Source organism: Prinia subflava, chromosome Z (assembly GCF_021018805.1).
Source record: "Prinia subflava isolate CZ2003 ecotype Zambia chromosome Z, Cam_Psub_1.2, whole genome shotgun sequence".
NCBI lineage: Eukaryota > Metazoa > Chordata > Aves > Passeriformes > Cisticolidae > Prinia > Prinia subflava.
The window spans coordinates 8674455-8696073 of NC_086283.1; the positions used below are offsets into that span (position 1 = coordinate 8674455).

Sequence of the window (21619 nt, forward strand, 5' to 3'; positions counted from 1 at the left end):
GCTGGCTGGGATTTTTATTGTTTGTAGGACATGCTTTGCCCCTGCTAAACCTCACATCTTATGTTACAGTCCGAGCAAGAGTCACCCTCACTAATGTTAGCATGAGGTTGTCAAGTAAAAGAGAACTCAGGCATTTTTCAGATACTCTCCTGCCGCAGCTGATCCTGACGATAAGAGAGGGACTCAGATGACATTTTCTGGGTTGTGAGCAGATCAGAGCAGAAGGCAGGAACTCCTCCAGTTTATTTAGGAAGTAACTTATATACATCTCCTATAATGTCCATCCATTGGAGGATTAAATTCCCACCTCCTAATCCCACTGGTCAAACTAACTGTCCATCACCTTTCTCCTCCCATCTAGAAATATGTAAACAAAGAGAGACAGTTATCAAAACATGGCCAGTGTTTACATTACCAGGCGTGAGAGAAGCTGCACATTCTCTTTCAATACGAGCACTTGACATACAGGAAAAACCTCATGGCAACACTCTTCTTGTTATTTTGTGGAATCCAAAGCGGGGAGATGGATGCTTCAGTGCACATTTGCTGCTGCTGCAAAGACTGGTGTGAGAAGGGGTGGTGAGGGTCACCGGGAGCTGTTGCAAGACATACTGTGCAGTGAAGTGTCACTGACATCTCCATTAATGAGCTGCTGCAGGAAATTGTAATTGCACTAAAATTAACCTGGGGTATTATTTAAGTATTTTATCAGACTGGTCCGATCTGCTTCTGTAGGTGTTTATAACATGACCATAGGTGGGTTGGTTTTGCATGCTACAAAGCTCTATTAAACTCTGTAAACATGTTACATGTTAGAGACTGAGTTTTCTCTGTGTAAGCTTCTCCCTGGAGTGGAAAGGGCTTGCCTTGTCTTTCCTGTACAGAAGAGTAGAGGGTTGGCTTTTGTTTTTTTTTTTTTGATGAGGCCACTATAATACATTCCAAGCTCATTGTGACTTTATGGTTCTGTGTAGCAGAGAACCTCATCCCTTAGCTCTACACTTTGAGGAGCAGCGTCTAACACAGTGCTGTGTGCATCAGGCAGGTTGTTCTGGTACTGGCTCACAGAGGTGTGGAGCTTTGGTTTCCCGCAGGCCCTGGTGGGATCCTCTGCAGCTCTGAAACAAGCCTGTGGGCTGAGCACACCACAACCAATGTGTGAGAAAGAGAGCAGCTGCTTTTGTGGATGTTTCAAACAAAAGGAAAGGAAAAGAGCCACATTCTCTGACCTCTTTGCTGCAATGTGCTCACCATATTATTTCTCCTGGCCTACAGGAGGTCATGTTTTCTAAAGTGCACAAATAGCTCTCCCAGTAGGCAGGGCTGTTTTGAAGATACTTTTCTGGTTTTTTCTCTGCCATGGAGTATCTTGAAAGTACTTTAACTTTCTGCTAAATAGAAAGTAAGTTTTCTTAAAGAGATTTGTGTTGTAGAAGTACACACAGAGAAACCCTGTCATGCATAAAGAGTATCTAACTGAACCACTTCAATTTGTATTAAAGTTTGCCATCAGTCCCATGAGATGAATGGGCTGCACCTGGGAAAGGTCAGACATGCTGTCTTTTAACCAAGCTTCAAGACAAGTCATGTGGTGGCAAAGTCCACCCCAGCAAAGAAACAGTCAGTCAGAGGAAGGCTTGTTGGCAGCCCTGCTGCCTCATCCTGCTCTTCCTTCCCTTGCAGTCCCCAAAAGCTTCTTCTACAGAGGGGGTGATAGTGTCCTGCCAGAAATGCTGCATGGCAGGGTGGAGTAGAGTTATCATCTGCCCTGCCTTCCCAGAGCCAATTCCCACTGTGTGTGTCCAGGCTGACCATGTGCATTCTAAAAAAACCCAAGGAGGCCGAAGGATGCCCATAGGATGGGGTGGGGGAGTTTGTCCAGCTGTGTTTGTTGCTGCTTTGCCTTCCAAGGCAGTGGTGGATGAGAGGTGGAGGCCCTAACTTTTTTCGAGCTCTAAAGCCTTGTAAAACATAATAGACCAGATCAAAGGCCTCTGCAGCTTAAGAGCCATTTCCCTCCTTCCCTCCTAGCTTTTTTGCCAAGGCAGTGCCGGGAGTACAAACTTGAACCAACAGGTTGAGAGCAAGATCACCTGTTTCCATAGAGAATTACATTTGTCCTTCAACAAGCAGGAATAAAGAGCCTGCGACGAACAATTTGCTGAGAGCCACAGCCCACTAGTTATTAGACATGCACAAACCTGGGGGAATGGCTGCTCCCACAGCCTCGTGCTCAGCTGGAAGTGGGCAGGGGAGGTGGTGATGCTTTTGCTGCCCTTTTTGCATCGCTCATCAGCCTCAATCCTGTTTGCTCCAGCAGTGAAAACTGATGGTACCTGCTCCATTGGGATCCAGGATCTGCCATTCCTAACAGCAAAGCACCACGGGCCCTGGGTGATGCACTGAGGGAAAAGAGATGAAACTGCCCATTCTTGTCACGTGGATTAACTAGAAGAGTCTGCTGGTGGCAGGGAGGCAGGAGATCCCTAACAGGTGTATTTTTGGGTGAAGTGCTGTCTTTACCCCATGGTGTGGCTCCTGGGAGTGAAATCTATTTAATGCCTTACTGTTTTCCCTGCCCCCATACCCCAAAATGTGATTTCTGAACAACTCAGCCTGTGTTTTGGGGAAGTTGATCACACCAGCTGGTGCAGATGGTATTGGAAATTAAGAGTTTTAAGCTTTGGAATGTCACCAGTATTTCCAGTTTTCTTGTCAGGCTGGGCTGCATTGAAAACAGTAAGTGAAACTTCTAATAATTACTTGATTCTTCCTGAAAACAAAGGCCCGGGGCAGCTCAGTCCTTGTCACCTGCAGTGCAAGGTGACAGATCATCATCAGAGGAATGAAATCAGGATTTATGGAATGGCTTGCTCTGTAGCAAGTGGGTGAATGTAGTGCAATGCTTCCCATGAATATTCATTCCCATTTTAAAAGTGATTTTGTTGGTGGAGGGTTAAAAAATATAATTTCTGGATTGAGTAATGTGTAGGGGGAGGAAAGTAGAGAACGTACAACTGGAACTTGATGCAGCTAGCTTGGAACAAGCGTCAGCTTCTGTAAACAGCTCCATGCTATTGTTTTAACCAAATCAAGTGTGGATCAGGGTAGAAGCGTAGGTATGATTTAAGATAGTAACTAAGGAATAGGATAATCAGTATCTAGGGGTGGGGGTTAGTTAACATGTGTATAATTTAAACTATAAAAATCACGAATCGACTCTGTATCCTTTGGACATCAGATTTGGGTGTATCGTCACCCCTGTGTCCCTCGCGCTTGAATAAAGAACCGCATATGATCGCCTCTGTGTGGTTATATGTTTTCCTACGCTAACAATTTTACATCAGCCATTCTGGGGTAGTTGATGTCTCTGGAGACAATTACCCACTTAGGGGTGCTGGCTAATTTGTTTGCCTTGAATTTTTTAAAAGCAAAGGTCCTATGCAGTGTGTTTTCCAAATGAAACGTTGTTTTTTACAGAGATGGGAATAGTGAACACTGCCTCGTGGGGTCTTCTCCCCCAGCCTGCCGCAAGAATAAATCTTCCAGATGCTGAGGGGATGAGGACCGCTTTTTACCACGGTAATGAAGAGAACTGAGGGTGAGTCAAATTGGCTGCTACTGTCTTTCTGAATTTGGGAGGAGATTATCTTGAGATCAGGTATTTTATAGCATGCCTCAAACTTCCTCTGATTTTTTTTTTTTTTTTTAAATTTTGTGCAACGAGGTTTTATTCCAAATACGGACATCAGAGTTTAGACTGGTAACAGTGCTGGGTTAGGGCTGTGTCCAAATGCTGTGCTGAGGCTGAGTAACACCACTTTGCTAGGCAGCAGCTTTGCTCTTGGTATCCAGGAGTGTGGCAGAAATGGGAACACACAACACAGATGGAAGTTCTGTCTCTGGAGAGGGCTGGTTGCCAGCATGCAAGGTTGCAGGTTGCAGCATGCAGGCTGACCAAGTCCAGCCTGCACGGCTTATTGGAAAAGCAGCTCCGTCACTCCAGAAAAGCTGGAGATCTTTAAAAGTTGGAGATGCTGACCATCCTCGGGAGCCCCACCTGGCTCCTTTCCCTGCTCCCCACAGCTGCCTGGCAGGCAGTGAGAGCTCTGCCAGCCGCTGGGAATGCATTTGCCCCAAACGTTTCCGAGCTACTGTTTAGATCGTTAAGAGCCTGTTTGCATTAGGAGAGGGGAAAAGGGGCCAGGCAGTGACCAAAAGAGCTCCTGCAAACCTTCCAGTGTTCTCCAGCTTGGGGACAGGTGAACTGGTTACAGAAAGAATCCTGTGTTGGACTTAGTGTGACTAAAAGCGTGGGGCAGCCCCTGCTCTGGTGCCTGGGATCTGAAAGGGGTCTGTGAGAGTTGCCAGCCCTGCCAGCATCTCTCCCTGAGCAGCTCCTGCCCCAGGCTACAGCCAGGCCAAGTGTGGCCATCTTGACCCAGAGAGAAGGATACATGAAGAGGCAGCCTGGCAATCCCCTCCAGTGCATTTTTCTTGGGGTACCTGTGACCACTGTAGGTTGGCTATTTGGGTTGCAAATCTTTTTTTTTTTCTGTTAAACATTTACTGCATTAATAAAGAATGTTTCACAAGGCCCAGCTTTTAAAAGAAAAGCCAAAGTAACTTTGCAGGATGTTGCCAGCCTTACCCACCCAACTACTTTTAGCTTTAAAAGACCTTATCAAGCTGAACACAACTGACAGGTCATATTTCTAGGAAGTGAGCCAAAAATGTTTTCACTATTTATTTGGGTAAATTCAAGTGCTGAGCAGTTTGACCCCAATGCACCCTCCTCATCTGCTCCCTACCCACATTTTAAAATTTGTTTTGTAAAGGGAAAATGTAGCTTGGCTATTTATGCACTGAAACATAAAGTGTGTTTTCTGCAGTGTTATAAATATATGGATGATCATTCAGTAAAAGGTAACCAAGGGGGAAAGAGAAGAAAACCCTCAAAGGTGATTTCCATCAGTGCTTCCAGGCTTCACTTCACTGTTATGCAATTAAATCCAATTTAGTTGATGCATTAGTTACCCAAAATGGAAAGACAGAAGGTTTATATCTCTTTCCATTATTATGAGTATGATGAAAGTACCACAGGACCCCATCCCTGATAGGGACCACTATTGTCTGAGACACAAATCTGAGCAATAAACACCGTCCCCAGGGGAGATTCTCAGCTGGTGTAAATTATCACAGCAATTAATGTGCTATTTTGAAGTATGATAATTTACAACAGATGATAATCTTCCTCCTGGCCAGGAAGAATTACTGATTTTAGCACACGATTCTATAAAACCAGCTACAACTGCAAACTGCTCTGATTTACATGATCAGCTAAAAACCACCTTCGCTGTCACGTTCCTCTGAATTAAGAGGATTGAGTGCAACATCTAGGTTCTCCCTCTTCTTTACAATGGATACCTGTTGAGCACCCACCTTCCAGGTGCAGCCAGTCACTTTTAGGCATTGCTCTTGTGGTGAGAGTTGTCCCAGCCTCGTGAAGGCAGCCTGGACTTGCTCTGTTAACCTCACCTTGGCTGTGCTGTCTCTGGTGTTATCGAGATTTGTTGCTCTAAAGGCATGGTGTTTTATAGTTGCTGCCTTAACAAGTCTCTGAAATGATCTTTAGAAATGATATGGATATGCAGGCTTTGAAAAGGAAAACAGCAGGCAAGGGTGGTTCTGCAGCTGTGTTGTGGCCTGAAGGATAAAGAATGATGGGGTTAGTGAGAAACCCTTGCTGTGCCCCTTCCCTACCACAGTAGCTACCAGCACTGGCTTCTCTCTGCTTTACAGGCTATACTCATCTGGCACCTTTGGGCACGTGAGTATTTATCCACTGTTACTTTTGTTACCCTGTTTGGGCTTTGGTCTATGTAGGACACCAACAATACAGAATAAGCTGAAGTGAACCACAGGGATTATTGATTCCAGCTCCTGGCTCTGCACAGGAACATCCCCAGGAGCCACACCATGGGCTTGCGTGTGTTGTCCAAACACTTCTTAAACAGGCTGCATGCTGTGACTACCCTGGGAAGCCTGTTTTGGTGCCCAACCACCCTCTGGGTGAAGAACCTTTTTCTAATATCTAGCCATGATCTCTGCTATGGCTGAAATACTTCTGTCTCTCCAGAAGACCCTTGGGGAGTACTGCATTTTTTAAAGAGATGCATACAGACTTCCACAATATCTAAAGCAGAAATTTCAGAGTCTGGTTGTGGTTTAGGCACCTAAATTATCTAAACCCATCTCAAGCAAGGTTATTTTTTTCGTTTCCTTTTACTTTCTGGAGGTTGGATTGATGTTGTTTCTTCTGTACACATTTATTTTTAAACCTATGAATTACACTGAAAACTCGTAAGAGTGAGAACCCCTCAGATGTACTTCACACCGAGCACAAATACACGCTAGATTGAATCCTGACTTGATTTTTTTTTTTTAAGCCTGGAAACATTCCAGATGCCAGTGCTGTTACATGTGTGCAATGAAATCAGGATTTCTTTATCTGGTTAAGCACTTTTGAATTCTGCAGGATGTAGACATTACTATTATAATAATGGTTATGGTAATTTCCAAGGTAGGCAATAAATCTATCGCTTAATCCATCTCTTCTAATTAGACAGCAAGCGTAACATCACTATCTGGGATAGAAGGGGTCTCAAGTGAGATCAGTGTTTAAAATCTAAAATTCACATTATCTTTCCTTTCTGAAGATGGGGTGGGGGGCACTGTTTAAAAATAACAGACTCCAGTGATTTATATGGTATCCTCTTGTCTTATCAAAAAATGCAGATTCAAATTGAAAAAGCTTTAGTGGTCCTAATGGAGAAAATCTTGAGTTTAATCCTACCAGGCATTCTAAAACCATGAGATGATGCAAAGCACAGATTTTAAGAAGCAAAATGAAGTACTTAATCTTCATCAGTTAAAAGGAGGCCACTCCAATAGCACAGAAGATTATGTAACTTTGAGGAGAGGGGTTAAGTAGTTACCATAGCCCAAGTAAACCAGGATCATGGGAGCTGGGAACAGGAGATGTGAGTAGGGGGTTTAGGTTTGACTCAGTGTTGGGGGGTCAGTGCATGTGAATTCTAGAACTGACTGTGTAAGTTGAGATCCTGGCTCACCCAGGGCTGCCCTTATGCAGAAAAACTCAAAAATGTTTGAATACCTCAAAGGAGCAGGATGAGCCGTCCCTGTGATGCTGCTGCAAGGGCCAAAGTGGTGGCTTGGCTGGTACAGCTCCTACGGGAGTGGATTGCTGGTCGTGGTCTGTAGTGCATTTTATTGCCCTCATTTTAATCTGCTAAAAATAATTCTTTTGGAAAGGTTTTGCAGCCAATTTTATTGGTTCAAGAAGCCTTTCAGGTGTTGGCTTAGAGGTCACCTGCCCATGAACTGGAGCTCTTGTAAAGAGCTCTGTGCTCCTGCCTGTGGCTTCTGGATTAGGGCTGTTATTATTACAGTGCACTTGGCACCAAACCCACATGAACTACTTTCCCCAAAAAGCTGAGAAGTGAGAATAAATTTCACCTTTTGCAGGATAAAAAAAGGAAAAAAAGGCAAGTCAGTCAGTTGAAAATTTCACCCAGTGTGAGCTTGCAGGTGATCTGCCAGTGCTATGTAAGTTTTTATTACATGAACTTTTAATGGGATGCATTTGAAGCTAGGATGTGGCCACAGTTCATCCTTTTCCCTCTTGTTTTTTACTGCTATAAGCTTCTTCTTTCATTAAAAAAAAGTGCTTCCTACACACATATCAGAATCTTCTGAATGCCTCTGATGTAACAGGTGGTTTTGAGAATAAAAATGTTTGTATTTAGGGTATTTTTAGCTGATTTGCAGTATAACAAGCAGCTTATGTCTGTGGCCCTAAACATGAGTGGCAGGGGCTTGTCACTCTATAAAGCTTTATCTGATGCAGAAGTTTTCCTCCATCTGGAGCTTCTGTGTTCTGCCAACTTTTATCCTACTGTGGAGAAGCTATAAGGATTGGATCATTAATTAATAGTGGTATCCTAAGGATATTGTCTTAATCCAATGCAGTAAAATAGAGTACTGATTCATTGAGTTGTTTCTTTTCCCTGCTGTAAAAGACTGAAAAAGCTCCCCCCTCCTAAAAAAAGCCTCACCCAAAAAACCAAACCCCAGAAGTGGAGTTTTTTGTAGTGGCAAAATCTAGACATAGTGGAACTGCTGCATGGGCTGGAGCATGGGGGAAGAGGGAGGAAAACCCCATTTTGCTTAGCCCTCTGTCAGAAACACAGTGCCTATAAAACAGCTAAAGTAGCTTACAAAAAAAAAAGCTCTGCAAACAAGGCTGAAAGCAGCATTCACCCCTGCCTCAACAACAGCCCCTGTGATGTCCTGTGTGGCCTTGCTGGCTGGGATGGACATGTCCACTCAGGGTCAGTCTCTGCAGAAGCACTGCTTTTGGAGGAGATGTGCAGATTAACAGCAGCCATGGACCTTCCCCCACCAGTTATCAATTTATTTTTTTTAATTTTAATTAATATTGGCTTAACTCAGATCAAAATTGGGATGACTGTGGCAATAAACCCAAAACCTCTGTCCTGATGGGATATGAATTGGTGGCCTTTTACTTAGACCTGCTTGCATTGGCTTCATACACCAACATAATCATCTGGCATTAGCATCCAGATGAGGGTCTTAAAAAAGGAAAATTAACATGACATATTGGAGGTGACATTCAAATAGAAAGTCCCCGTCATTTTCTTGACTAGAATTCTGCAGTTGTGAAAAAATGAGCCCATTACATGCTGGAGGTTGTTTCAGACTGTAGGACAGCCTTGCAGGCAGGGAGTGCAGCAACAACACAAACCCCACTTTGTGTTCAAACAGTATTTGACAGCATTAAATATAACACAGGCTCATCTAACCTTCACATCTCCATTCAGATGCCTGACAATAGCAGCAATGTTGTTTTATTATGGATTGAAGTGCATCTCGACTGGCTGTTCTTTGCTCTTCAGAGCATGCTGGAGAGATCTAGATATCCCTTTTTTTTGGGTGTATTGAGGGAGCTGAGGTGATTCTCTTAACTCACACATCTTTCCCATGGCATGGACAGCCAGCTGTGGGGGCTCAGCAGGTTTACAGCCCTGTCAGGGGCCAAACCTCCTGCTCTCAGTTCCAGGGCAGCACTGAGTATTTGGTGAGTGGCAAGGAGCTGTGAGGAAGGGATGGGAAACAAAGGAGCAACAGATTGGCCACACTGGTACTGTTTGACTTTTCACACAACCAGCAGCGGTATGGAGGGGATGCAGGGGCCTGTGGCTGTAGGTTAATCTATCCTGACAGCAGAGCTGTCAAGGTGTATTTGCATAATGGGACCTCAAGATAATTAGATTTAGCACTCAAGGCCAAGCCATGAACTTCTGGAGTGAAGGGGCTGGTAATTGGGATTTTTCCCCATGGTGGGGTCAGGGTGTCTGCCTGGCCAGGAGGTGGCTGGGGTGAAATCTTTGCTAAAGCCCCCCTTGCTTTCTGCTGAGCTTGGGGTAATAAGCCAGAACTCACAGCTCCTTTCTCAGGGTGAAGCTTATTTGTCTCCCTCTCCTCTCGGATGACTTTCCTGCCCCCAGTCCCCAGTGGTTAATCTCAAAGGAATATTTTGAGGAAAAAGAAATATTGATATAAAATAATTTCCTTTTTAAAATTATAGTCTTATAATAGTATTTCAAACCATCCTTAGGAAATAATAAAAGTTACATAAGTCAAAGTGAAAAGAAAAATGAAACACAATTATGCCAAAACATAATTTAAAATGCAAATTTGCCGGAGAAACAACAAGCCCCTAATTGCGGTGTTCTCGCTTATCATTGCTTCAAAACCTCTGTGTTCTCCCTCCCTCCGGGAAGAGCCTCAGCCGTGGCTGTGCTGCCACACTCTGACCTCTCCAGCAAAATACTCAAAATAAAACCAAGAGAGGAAGGGGGTGGCTGGGCTGCCTGCCTCTCCCAGGACTCAGGGGTCTGCACTGGGTGTCCCGGGAGGAAAGCTTGCAACACGGATGGAGTGGGAGTGATGATTTACTGGGAATAGTCCATGAACATGTAGGTCTGGAGAACACCAACCTGATGCCTGCACCTTTGAGTCTGTAATGCCAAAAAAAACCCCATAATTGCACTTTAAAAGAAGCTTACCTGAGAAATTTGAAAATACTGCAGCTATTGAGATCTCTTTCACAGAGCCCGGTAAGTGAAATCTAAAAAAAAATATACTTCGTTGCTGAGCAAAATGTTTGTAGCTCTTCAAAGTTGTCCTTGGTGGCAGATATCCCTGTTTGGACTATGTATCAGACAGCCTAATGAGCTCCACTCACCATCACAGCCTCCTGGAGGGCACCTTGTGCCTCTGGTTGGGTGGCCAGAGGCAGAGGGGCCTCTCCAGTGTCCTCTCCCCTGCCTTCATGGGCTGCCACTGCTCAGTGTTATGGTGGAGGTCCCAGTGTTTACACATGGACCTGTGGCCACACTCTGGCCATCAACGATGTCCTCAAAGACAACACGGAAGCAATTATACCCCATGGTCTTGGGCAGGCTGGCCTGTGAATATCTCAAATCACTTTCCGAAACTGTTTGTGTTTTAACCTTTGTGTTAAGTAGCCCCTGTGGTTTTACCCCATGGTTTTACCCTGATTCCTTTTGTGGCGTTTGAGGATCTTTGCCTGGCTTTGTGCTCAGCATCTCACAGTGAATTCAGAAGAACTGTTCAGCCTTCCTGTGGCTTTTTCTGCTTGTGGTCTGTCTCACTTTCTCTTTAGTTATGCTTTATATGTGAACTTGAGATGCCCTGAGACTGATTACTGGCAGGCAGTGGAGTCATTTCAGAAGCTCTGATCACTGTGGGAAGGATTGCTGTCTCCATCTCCCTTGCACAGGCTGTCCAGAGTGGTGACAGACACTGGGGTGTCACCCTGCCTGCCACAGGATGCGAGGTTTATTTCAGCACAAGGGGGAACAGCAGTCAGAACTCCACTGAAAGGCACCAAGCAGTTGGGGCCTCACAGAGTCACAGGTGGGATTTGCAGGTCCTGTACTCGCCATGGTTGCAGGACACGTTTCCCTTTCCAGTCCCCCCTGTGCTCCAGAGCAGTGTACTTTGCCTACATTTTGGCAGTGCACTGAGCTGAAGCACTTACTTTGTCATTCACTGGCAAGGTTTCTCAGAGTCTGGGGCACATCTGGGATGCAGGTAGGATGTCTCTCTGGTGTTTGCCAGAGCCTGAAACTGTGGTGGGTCTGAGGGTGCTGGAGTGGGACGTTTTCTTGTGCCTCTGACCCAGCAGGATGCTAATGTAAGCAGTGGAAAATCCATTACCTTTTTAACAGTCCTAGGTGGCATTTGGTAAGGAATAGGTAAAAAAGAGGATGAAGGCAGGTGTATGACACTGTTTCTCCTTGCACAAGGGGCTCAGGAAATAGTCAAATAGGTTGTGCTGCTTCAAACAGAGAGTGCTGCTTTCAGTTTTCCCTTTTTCCCCTTGCAGCATGAGGTAGGAGAGCCAAATCAGCTGATTTGGTGATTCGTGTTTCTAGATTAAATCCACTTCCACTGGTAATATGGACTCAGATCCTTGCACCAAAATGTCTGAGCTGCATCCTGGTGGGCCAGCCCCCAGGGTAGGAGCTGCAGGATGACAAGGACTTGTGGACTCAGCTTCTGGGTAGCCACATGTAGGACCTGCTGCTGCAGTGGCTCTTCACTGCTGCCTAATTTTGCTTGTCATTGCTCTGCCTTTTGCAGACTCTGGCCTGCTTTTTAGGATTGCATCCTGCACAGCTGCTCTTCAGCCATGGGGGGCTAAGTTCCCTCTGTGATTCCCCATCAAAGGTGTATCTGAGCGTGATGAGGATTTCACAGCCTCTTGCTGGCTCTTATGGGATAGAATGGTCATGGTAAGGCATTTGGGATGCTCCAAAACAGTGAGAAAAGGGTTTCTTGGCGTGATTGCTGACATCTCCTCTGGGATTGCACTGGGGGATACCTGTGGCACAGCCAGTCACGAGCTACTTTTGTCTGCCATGGAGAGGCAACAGGGGTTTGCAGGCAGGCTGGCATGTGTGTTGCTATCCAAGCTGGTTTGGGTACAATGACTATTGCTTGGCACATCCAGCGCCACTGAACTATGTGAACAGCTTGCTGGCAGGTAGGGCACCAGCTGGAAACAAATGTAAGCACGAAGAAGAGGCATCCACAACATCCGAGAATGAAACTCTGACTCTTAAAGGCCAATGTGTTGTTTTTCTTGAGCTGGGATATTGAATTATTAATGCAGCTTTATGCTGGAGATACGTATTAGATGTGGAGATTTTTGGCATTGCCACTTGTTGGTGACATTTCTGAGCTGGGTTTTGCCAATGTCTTTGGCTTGATCAGTACTTTATTGAATAGTGTCCTGCATGTTCTCTGTAAATTACCTTGTGGCCTAATGACATGGTTTATTTTGGCACATAATTATTGCTCCCACTATTAGCGTGTCCTCAAAGCACCACAGCAATGTCTCAAGCCTGCAGCGTGCCACAGGCAGCAGAGTGGCAGCAGCAGTAGCTGACTTAAGGAGCCTAAAGGAGCAAATTAAGTTTCAAAATGAGCTTCCAAATGTTATTTCTGCCCTGAACCTGGGTTGGGTGCTGTGGCCATCCAAACGCAGGCATCACCCCACTCCTGAAAGCTCCTAATGGCTTTCATTCCAAGAGTCTCAGCAATCTAACCACAATGCACAGACACAAGTTGAAAAGGTGTTTCTAAAGCCAAAATGTGGGTCATCCTTAGTTCGTGTAAATGGGTGAAGCCAACAGGCTCTTGCTCTTGTGCTAACTGCAATGTGGCTTTCAACTTTTGGAACTGGAGGTTGGGTGCTTGCACACAGTCCAGGGAGCTGCAGCCAATGGTTGTGGCTTGACAGCAGCAGAGCTGAGCAAAGATTATTTATTTCCACCTAGCAGAGCCATAATAAAAAACTTCTTGCTTCAGACAGGCGCTGTGCTCACCTGGCTCCTTCTGTGCTAATGGATGGGAAAGCAAATGAGTTTTTACTTGCCAGTGGAAAGAATATTCTCAAAGAAAGCCAGCCTGAGCTCAGCTTTTTGGAAGAGCTGCCAGGGACTTTTAGAGCCATTTTGGTGGGTAGGGCAGTAGTGAAGTAATTATTATCTGAATGTAAAATGGATATGTTTCCTGAATGGTCTCTTAAAGCAAAACTGAGTAGTAAGTAGGAATGCTTCCCTGCAGGCTGGCAGAAGGACACAGTTGGTATCACACATTTTAGCAGCTGGCATGTTAATGAGGCCATTTTTATTGAAATGAGAGAAATACTATTAACATTTGTGGACTCCCAACTGATTTCTGAAGCATTTATTGAACTTCAAAAACTGCCTCAAGAATCAGTTAAAAATATTTTTTTAGATTTAATAGAAAGAAGACGAAAGAAAATTGTGCTATCACGTCTGTGTTTATCTGAATAGATCTTACCTTTCTGTTGCTGACTTTAAAGAGTTTCCTCTCTTTTTTCCTTTTTGGTGCTTAAAATACCACTGAAAAATATCTCTTTGGAGAACATGGCAAGGTAGTCTGTAGTCAAGATGATTTTTGTTGGGCTGGGTTCTCCTCTGTACAGGAAGATGGTTGGTGTGTACTTGAAAATGAACATAAGGCTCTGTTATATAGTGATTGCACTTAGTCACTTTTGCCAGTGAACTAAAAGTGTACTTTTACACTAAAAGTGTAAAACTAAAAAGTTTTAGAAAGGAAGAAAACTATGAAGAGCTGCATGGTCTAGCATTGTGGGGGATTGGATGACAAGCAGTGCTCCCTGTTTTTCCTTTCACCAAGCAGATCTGGGGGAAACCCTTGAGCTTTGACGTTTTGGGAAGCCTGAGCAGTCAAGTCTGGGAGCAGTGGTGAGGAGCTTCTTGTCCTCACCAGGGCATCTGGTGGTCCAGCACACCCAAACCCACCATGGCACAGGTAGGTGAGACCTCGTTGTCTTCTTGGCTTTGGGAGAGCTGCAGCCCAATATTTAAAGCATTGTGACAAGCTCTAGTATCTTCAAGGCTGAGTCAATTATTCGGTGCTAAGGTGAGGGGCTTGTTGGTAAAGACAAATGTTAAAAAGAAAAATCAAGCCACATTCTTGAAAGCAACATTAATCTAAGCAGTGTGTCAGCCTGCAGATGCTGCTGGAGTCATTATCCTGAGCTGAAACAACAACCTATGCAATTTTATTTCCCTTGTTTTGTATTTCTTGTCACAGCAGGGATTCATTGCCTGAAAATACTTGTAATGCTTGTAATGTTCATCAAAGACAGTCAAAGGTTGCCCTAAGCCTTGACTGTGCATTTAGGGTGGCAGGAACCAGGCACAGTGTGGTGGCTGAGGTCACCCCCAGAGCCATGGGCTTGGCATGTCCTGTGCAGCTGCTTCAGGCGGGGGTAAATCCACAATAAGGGATGACTGGCTGGTTTGTTGAAATAATCTGAGTTAAGGGTGGCTGGGGCATCATTTGGGCTCCCCCCAGGGACTGCAGGGCTGTGGGTCCTTCCTCGTTGTCAGATGTGCTTTATGGCTGGGGCAGAAAACCTGCTCATCAGCAAGGCTCCCAGAAAAGCATTTTGTGCATTGAACACTGCTGGAGGGACCGACATCAAAAACTGGAGTGGTAATTATAGTCTTTATCCCAAGCGCATCTTGCCCATTTCCTGATGAATCCTGTCTGTGAAAATTCCTCTTGGCTCCATTTAACAGCTCTGGAAAGGAAGGCAGAGCGTTAGAGTATGATCTAGAGTTACATACCAAAAAATATAGGCTGTTAGGTCTGCGTGCGGTCTGCGAGACCACAGCCTGCCACAAATGCACAACAGTGCAGCAGCTGAAATGAGCAGCACTTCTGTTTCTGTACAGACTCCAAAAAGTTGCATAATTGCTTCTAATTTTACCTCATATCTGACCTGAAAATTACTAGCCACTAGGATGATGATTTTTTTCATTGTTTTCCTTTTAAAGAAAAAAAAAAAGACAACAAAACAAACCCTCAAAACAAGCAAGAAGATCCCATTATGAAAGCACAGCCTGTGCAAAAATAAACCAGTAGGCAAAAAAAAAAAACCAAAAACAAACCAAACCAAAACTAAAAATCAAAAAACAACAACAAACTTGTTTTATAAATATGCCTGGAAATGGTTGGGATTTTTTTTCTCATCTGACTTGAATCCTTTCCCAAACTTTAAGAATATCCTCATCTGAAGGAAGGATAAGGAAACAAGAAGCCTTTCACCCCAGTGCCTTTAATAGTAAACCTGTGCTTCCCCAAGCTGCCAGGCTGCTGCCCAGCCCACACTCAGGTGGTGAGAGCATGACACACAAGCAAAGGAGACCAGAGCTCATCCTGAGGTGAAGAAAGGAGCTTCTCCCACCCTTATGTGCTGGAGATGAGATGAAAGCCTGGTAGGCCGGGATGGTGTGGAGGAGAGGAGGTGAGCATCTGTGGTGCAGGCTGGAGCTGTGGCAGCAGCATGGGGAGCTGCAGGCTCAACCCACCAGAAGAGTAGCAGCCCCCACCTGCCTCCTCTACCCTTCCTTGCTGATGGCATCCCTTGTGTGCTCATGCTTCTGGCTGTCAGGGGAACAAGCTTGAAACACTCTGCATGGAGGTTTCAGGGACTTAGATCATGGCTGACAAAGTCAGCACACTACAGCTGGAGAAATGACTCTATGTACATTTCTTCACTCTTCTGAGTTCAGTTCTGTCATGTGAAAAAGAACCCATGGATGATGCTGTTTCCTAAGTTACTTGCTAAACACCAATCTTCGTTATTTAGCCCTGTGGCAAAATCTGGTTTAAGTGCTTGTTGTCTCTGAGGCTACACAGTCACTTCAAGCCTCATCCAGGAAGGACTTTGTCCTTTTACATAATGGAAATTGTGCATTGTTTCTCAGCATGTGAAACAGCCCCTTCAATGCAGCGGGGTGACTTACCTTCTGTTGGGCACAAACACATGTGAGCACCCAAGATGAGCTTCAACTTCTCACTCTGCCACTCTCTCTGTGAATGATTTCTGTATTTTTATATTGTACTTATTTAGAATCCAGGGTTAGTGATCCGTCTGGCATAACTTAACCTTTTTTGAGTCCACTTTCATTCTGCTGGTATAGTACACCTGTGGATCTTGCTCATTCTCTTAAAAATGCAGATTCAAAATACTCTTAAAATGCTTTCTGATAACTTTGAGTGACTAGAAAGCCTCTTTCAATCCCTTTGTGCTGAAGTTCACATCGCCTACTCAGTCTCCAGGAGAGGGGCAGCATGCAGGTAAGCCTGTTAAATGGAGGCCATGAGCATCAGTGTGGCAGAAATCCAAGACGAGCTTGTAGCTGTGCTGCGATTACAACACACAAGTAGCTAACACAATTAAATAAAACTCCTAGTCAAGGTGGTTGATGATAAACGCAAAGTTTTAAAGCTCCATCAATTAAAGCCTGGGAAGGACTGGTATTCCCCGAGCCCAAGGGCTGCAAGTGGGACTGGAAGCTGGGCAGTGGTAAAGGCTCCAGCCCCGGCATTGTGCAACCAGGCAAAAATCCAGTGGGTTGTTGTTGGCTGGTTTTAACATTGCTTAAACAATTTGTATAGATCTTTTAGGTGCTGAACAGTTTTATGGCAGCTGCTGCCTGGAAAACTTCATATGCCAGGGCCCTAGTCTGAAATTTAGGCGCTAACTCTTACTAAGATTAGTCCTCTTTTACTGGGATGGGACTGTTCCCAGTAGTTAACCATGTGAGAGTTTTCTGGAAGATCAGCAGCTGAAGATCAGAAGTCAGCAAGAGGACGTGATGATGGATAGGTGTTGAAAGAAGCAGAAAGGATAACTAAGCTGTTGGCATTAGTGAGACAGAATTTCAGTAGAATTCTTCTCACTGCCATACAGCTTCTCTTACATACTTTTTCCTTGATCCCATTTCTGTTTGGTTTTAGGGTTTTTGTTTGGGATATTTTTTGGTTGATTGGTTGGGGAGGCATTGTTTGTGTCTTTTTTCTTTTCAACGAGTCTCCATTTTCACCTGTTACTGTTCAGGGAAATCCACCTCATCCAGCCTGTCTCAGTGCCTTTGCTGCTGCAGGGATGTTCCTGCTCCTCTGCCCAATTTGGCCAACAAGCAGGATTGGCAATGTGCCTCCTTGGGAAGCTTTGCAGTTTGGATGCTGTTGCACTTATATTTTCGTATAAAAAATTAAAAATGTACCAGCAGCAGGAATGTTGCCCACAGGACTCCAGTATGCCAAAATGAGCAGAGCCAAATGGCACTGGTTGCAGCTTCCTGTTCACACCGTGCCCCTGGATCCAAGCATCATTTGCTGAAGCTGGACAGGTTCTGGGTGAGATTTCTGGTTCTTACATGACACAATGAGAAATGCTAAAAAGCAGGGCTAGCTCTTGCCTACCTGAAAGTAGGTGATGCTGAGCAGCAGCAAGAAAAGCTCCCAAAACACAATGGCCATTTATTGCCTGAGAGGGCAAATGGCAAATTTCCTTGCAAATGAGAGTTCAGAGTTGGCATGGGTAAAATCTGTCTTTGCCCCCTGCCTCCTGTGCATGAGTCTGTGCCTGAGTGAAAGTCTAGGAGAGAAAGGTTTGCTGAGCAGAGGCAGAGAGTGACCTGTACAGGCACTTGAGATGGGAAATCCCAAAACAAACACTGTGGCTAAACCTCTCTCCTCTGGGCTTGGCTTTGCTTCCACATTTGGTAGGAAGGTGTCTGCCTTTCTGGGACAGGCAGCCCAGCATGTGTGACAATCAAGATCTACAAAGAGTTACTGAGATGAGTGAGTTCCCTGAGTGCCAGAATGAAAAATGAGTTCAGACAGGAGCTGGCATCTCTTTTATTACTCGCTGAGTGACAGCACCAGCCTCAGCTGCTGTACACAACCCAGAGGCTTTAACTCGAGGTGACTCACACAGGAAATAACATTTTCCCTCCCTCCCCATCCAACTATTCCACTGTTCCAAAGGGGTGATGCCCTCTCTGTCTGCTCGGCTGTTCCCCATCCCAGCACAAGGGGATACCTGCAGCCTGGAGCTCACCTTCCTTGCCCAGGGCAGCAGCAAGGAGCAGACGTGCAAGGGACACGAAGGTCATTTGGAAGTGACTAGTCCAAAGCCAAGTAGCCTTCTCTGCATATTGCTGCCGGAATCAGCGTCACACCACACTGGGACATGTGCGCAGTGCTGAACCGAGCCCCTGCTTTTTCCAACTGCACTTGGTTGCATTCAGGGAGCATCCCTGTGCCTCCCTAAAAACAAACAGAAATACAACAACGCCACTTTCGCCCCAACCCTGGCTCTGCAAGATAGTGTTACAATGAAATGAGACAGATGAAAGTGTTTTCTTCTGAGCTCTGTTCTCTAATGTTGCAGTGTGGTTAAAGCAAAGAAATGAGAGGTCAGATGTTTTAAAGGCTTAAATAATTGTTTTTCTAGTGCAAACAAGGCATAAGGACTGACATGGGACTAGATTTAATGATTCCTGAGTAGCAGTGAGTACCATTAGATGAGTAAAACCAGGGAAAATGAGACTATTTGAGGAGCTGGTACAGTCTGTTGATGGTAAAGCTGGACACAAAATTGGCATTCAGACCAAAATCAGTGCAATTAGTAAAAACAACTCTTCTCACTAGCTCAACATTTTTGCAAACACTCGCTGTATCATTGCCACCCACTCATCGTGATGAGTATAAGGGGCTGCCTTCTGAATTATCTATTTCATTTATATATAATCACCTTGAAATCATGTGATGGTGCTGTAGTCTTCTCCAGAAAAACACTGCTTTAAACAGAAATCTCTCTGCCTGTAGAACTATAAAAAATGTATGACTCTGTAAACACAAACTAAAAGGGCTGAATTTATCTTTCCCGTAACTTTACTAAAGCTGATGCTATGATCTGTGTCTGTATGAGTGAAATCAGCCTGAACAGCAAGGAAACAAACTTTATACCAGATTATTGAAAATGTTTGCAGATATTCCAGTTTGCTGCCAGAAGTGCATCACTGTCACACAGATCTTAGGTACAATGTATCACATAAAACCAGAAATAGGAAGCTCTGTTTTGTTAAATGACTGAATCTCAAGTATTTATTTTAAACATCCCATTTGTGAAACACTGGGAAACTGCTATCACTCATAATTTAAGAGCACATTGCAAACCAGCACTCACTAGGAAAACAAAGAGTTTGAACCTTGGTTTTGTAGTGGGGTGCCTTAAATAGTTAGATTTGGTGATTTTTTTGCTGTTCTGGATTGTAAGCAAAGTTATTGTTCTGCTGCTGTCCCTCCAGGAATCATGCTGATTTTTTTCACTTCCCTATGAATGGGAAAAACATAAAACAAGCTGGCAGCAAGGACTGTGCTTTATAAGAAAGGAATGAGGAAAGATAAAATGGCTACATATGGCAATATGGACAGTTTCCAACTTAACGGAAATAAAAGAGATTTTTGCTGCATATAGTGAGAATTGAACTGTATTTTTATGCAAATACTATAGAAAATGCAGCTCAGCAAAGGCTGTTTTCCGACTGTTGGCTGGAAAGCATTTTGAGTGCCTAAAGACATATTTTCCACAAGAACTTGGTGAGAAAGAATATAAAGGGGTAATAGAGCATTTAAAGCCATTATACTTACCAGAGGTTTCTTTTTTAAAAAAAATCTAAGAATTAGCTAGGAAGAGGAAATATTACTGAGCTCTTAGCAAGCCTAAATAGCGATTCTTCCTTGTTTGTTTGTTTGTTTGTTTGTTTGTTGTTTTTAAATGCAGGTCAACCCCAAATTTGTTTGTGGGGTAAAAATGGTGTATGCTTGCACAGCACAATCCAGCCCTGAGGGCTGCCACGGGAGATACTTTAGGTGCCATGTAACTTTGATAGGGTGGAGCTTTATGTGTCCTAGAGGAAAGCCAAAGTGCAGCAGCAGAGCACTGCTGTGTGGACCCAGCCTCATGCAGGCCCTTCTGTACTGAAAGATGCTGTGCACAGTGACTGAAAACTCATTGCATGTGATGAATAGGATGGTACACTACCAGAGGGAGCTCCACCATCTAGAAAAACCTTTGGGAAAGGGTAGGTGGTACATGCCTTGGATGAGCATGGCTCAGAATGAGGATACCCCTTAGAGCAAAAGCTGAAGGGCCCGACCCCCTTTACTGGCATGGCAGGGATGGGCTGACTTCCTACATATCCTGTTACTGTGAAAACAAACTGTGTGGCATTAGGCCTGGGAGACTAGCAAAGAAAAATTTCTTGAGTAAGTGTGAAGGAAATTAACTTCTTGTTAAGGTGTCCCAGAAAGGGGAGAGAAGGAGTTTTAGGTTGTGTGGTTGTCACAGTAACTTCTCTGTGTATCTGCATGCCCTTAAAATTAACTGCGACTGAAGGAGATGGGTCTCCTGCTGAAAGTCAGAAAGTTAAAATGTATTTATAAGCCAGACCAAAGAGCAGCATGCCGGACACTTGCCAGGGAGGGGGAGCCAAGAGCTAAAATGTAGAGCCCTATGTGTGAGGCAGACCTTTGTTTCCTAGGTGGCACAACGGGAAGGCTGGAGGAGCAGGCGGTGCCATTTCTCAATGGCTGTGGGTGACACTGGTGCCATTTGTGTGGGAGGGTGGCTGCACAGAGGCGATAGGATAGATCAGAGGAGCAGTGGGATGGGTTGCAGACACTGGGTGTAGTTTCACCTGCAGATTCCAGGCCAGCAGCTACACCAGCCATGTGTGCTCCCAAGACTGTGTAAAGATTTGTGGGAATTATAAAGTTGCTGTAAATCCTCGTTCACAAATGGGTCAACACCCAATTCCTACACCATAAGATTCATTCAAAGCACTTTTGAGAAGAGGGGAATTCACATTTCTCAGCTGGTCCTGGGTCTTCCAAAATGATTCGATGGTGAAGATACCCAAGGGACCATTTACAAACGTGTCAATAACCCTCAGAGTGGCCAATCTATATGCCACAGGATGAGGTGTGGAAGTTACCTGGGCTTTTTGGAAAGTGTTTTAATGAATGGGATGAATTCAGTCCCTCCCTAGTTAGAGGGAACACTAAAGAGACTGCAAATATATGCCTGTACTATTAAGAGAAGTGGGCTCATTTCACTTCACCAGAGTTATTTGCACCCTTAAAGAGCAAGAGCTTATTAAAAGGGAAATAATTATTAAAACAAAAATAATTAAGAAGGTACTGGTACTACATAATACTGTTTCTAGTCACATTAAGCTGTTAGAGTTTAAAGGTTTATTCAAATATACTAACCTTGATCAGCTTGATGTCTGGCTTGTTTAAAAACTGAAAGAAAAGCTTCATTCAGAAGAGTGAAATTAGATATTTTGGCAATCAAGTGGCTTGAGCCCTTTGATGCATTTTATCCTTTAGCATTAACATTAGTACCTGTACTGGAAGGACTGGTGCCTGAAATTTCAAACATCTATTAAGAGACGATTAAAAAGACCCTGTATCATTATCTTACTGGACATCTCAAAACTGGCCATCATTCATCTTAAATAATGTTGCTTTGCTTCTTTCACTGCAAAACGCTTTTGTCCAT

At 44.4% G+C, this 21619-nt stretch overlaps 1 protein-coding gene across 19 annotated transcripts in view; it reads left to right on the plus strand.

The window, feature by feature from the left end:
* Positions 1–3023: 3023 nt before the first annotated feature.
* The window catches only part of CXXC4 (CXXC finger protein 4), a 135879-nt gene continuing 117283 nt past the window's right edge, over positions 3024–21619 (plus strand). For 16 of the 19 annotated variants that reach the window (XR_010083632.1, XR_010083634.1, XR_010083635.1 and 13 more), the window contains exons 1-2: positions 3024–3601; positions 13867–13998. The gene's annotated coding sequence lies outside the window, so the exon portion shown is untranslated. The remainder of the gene's footprint in view (positions 3602–13866; positions 13999–21619) is intronic. The other 3 variants (XR_010083636.1, XR_010083641.1, XR_010083647.1) reach the window with 1 other exon arrangement.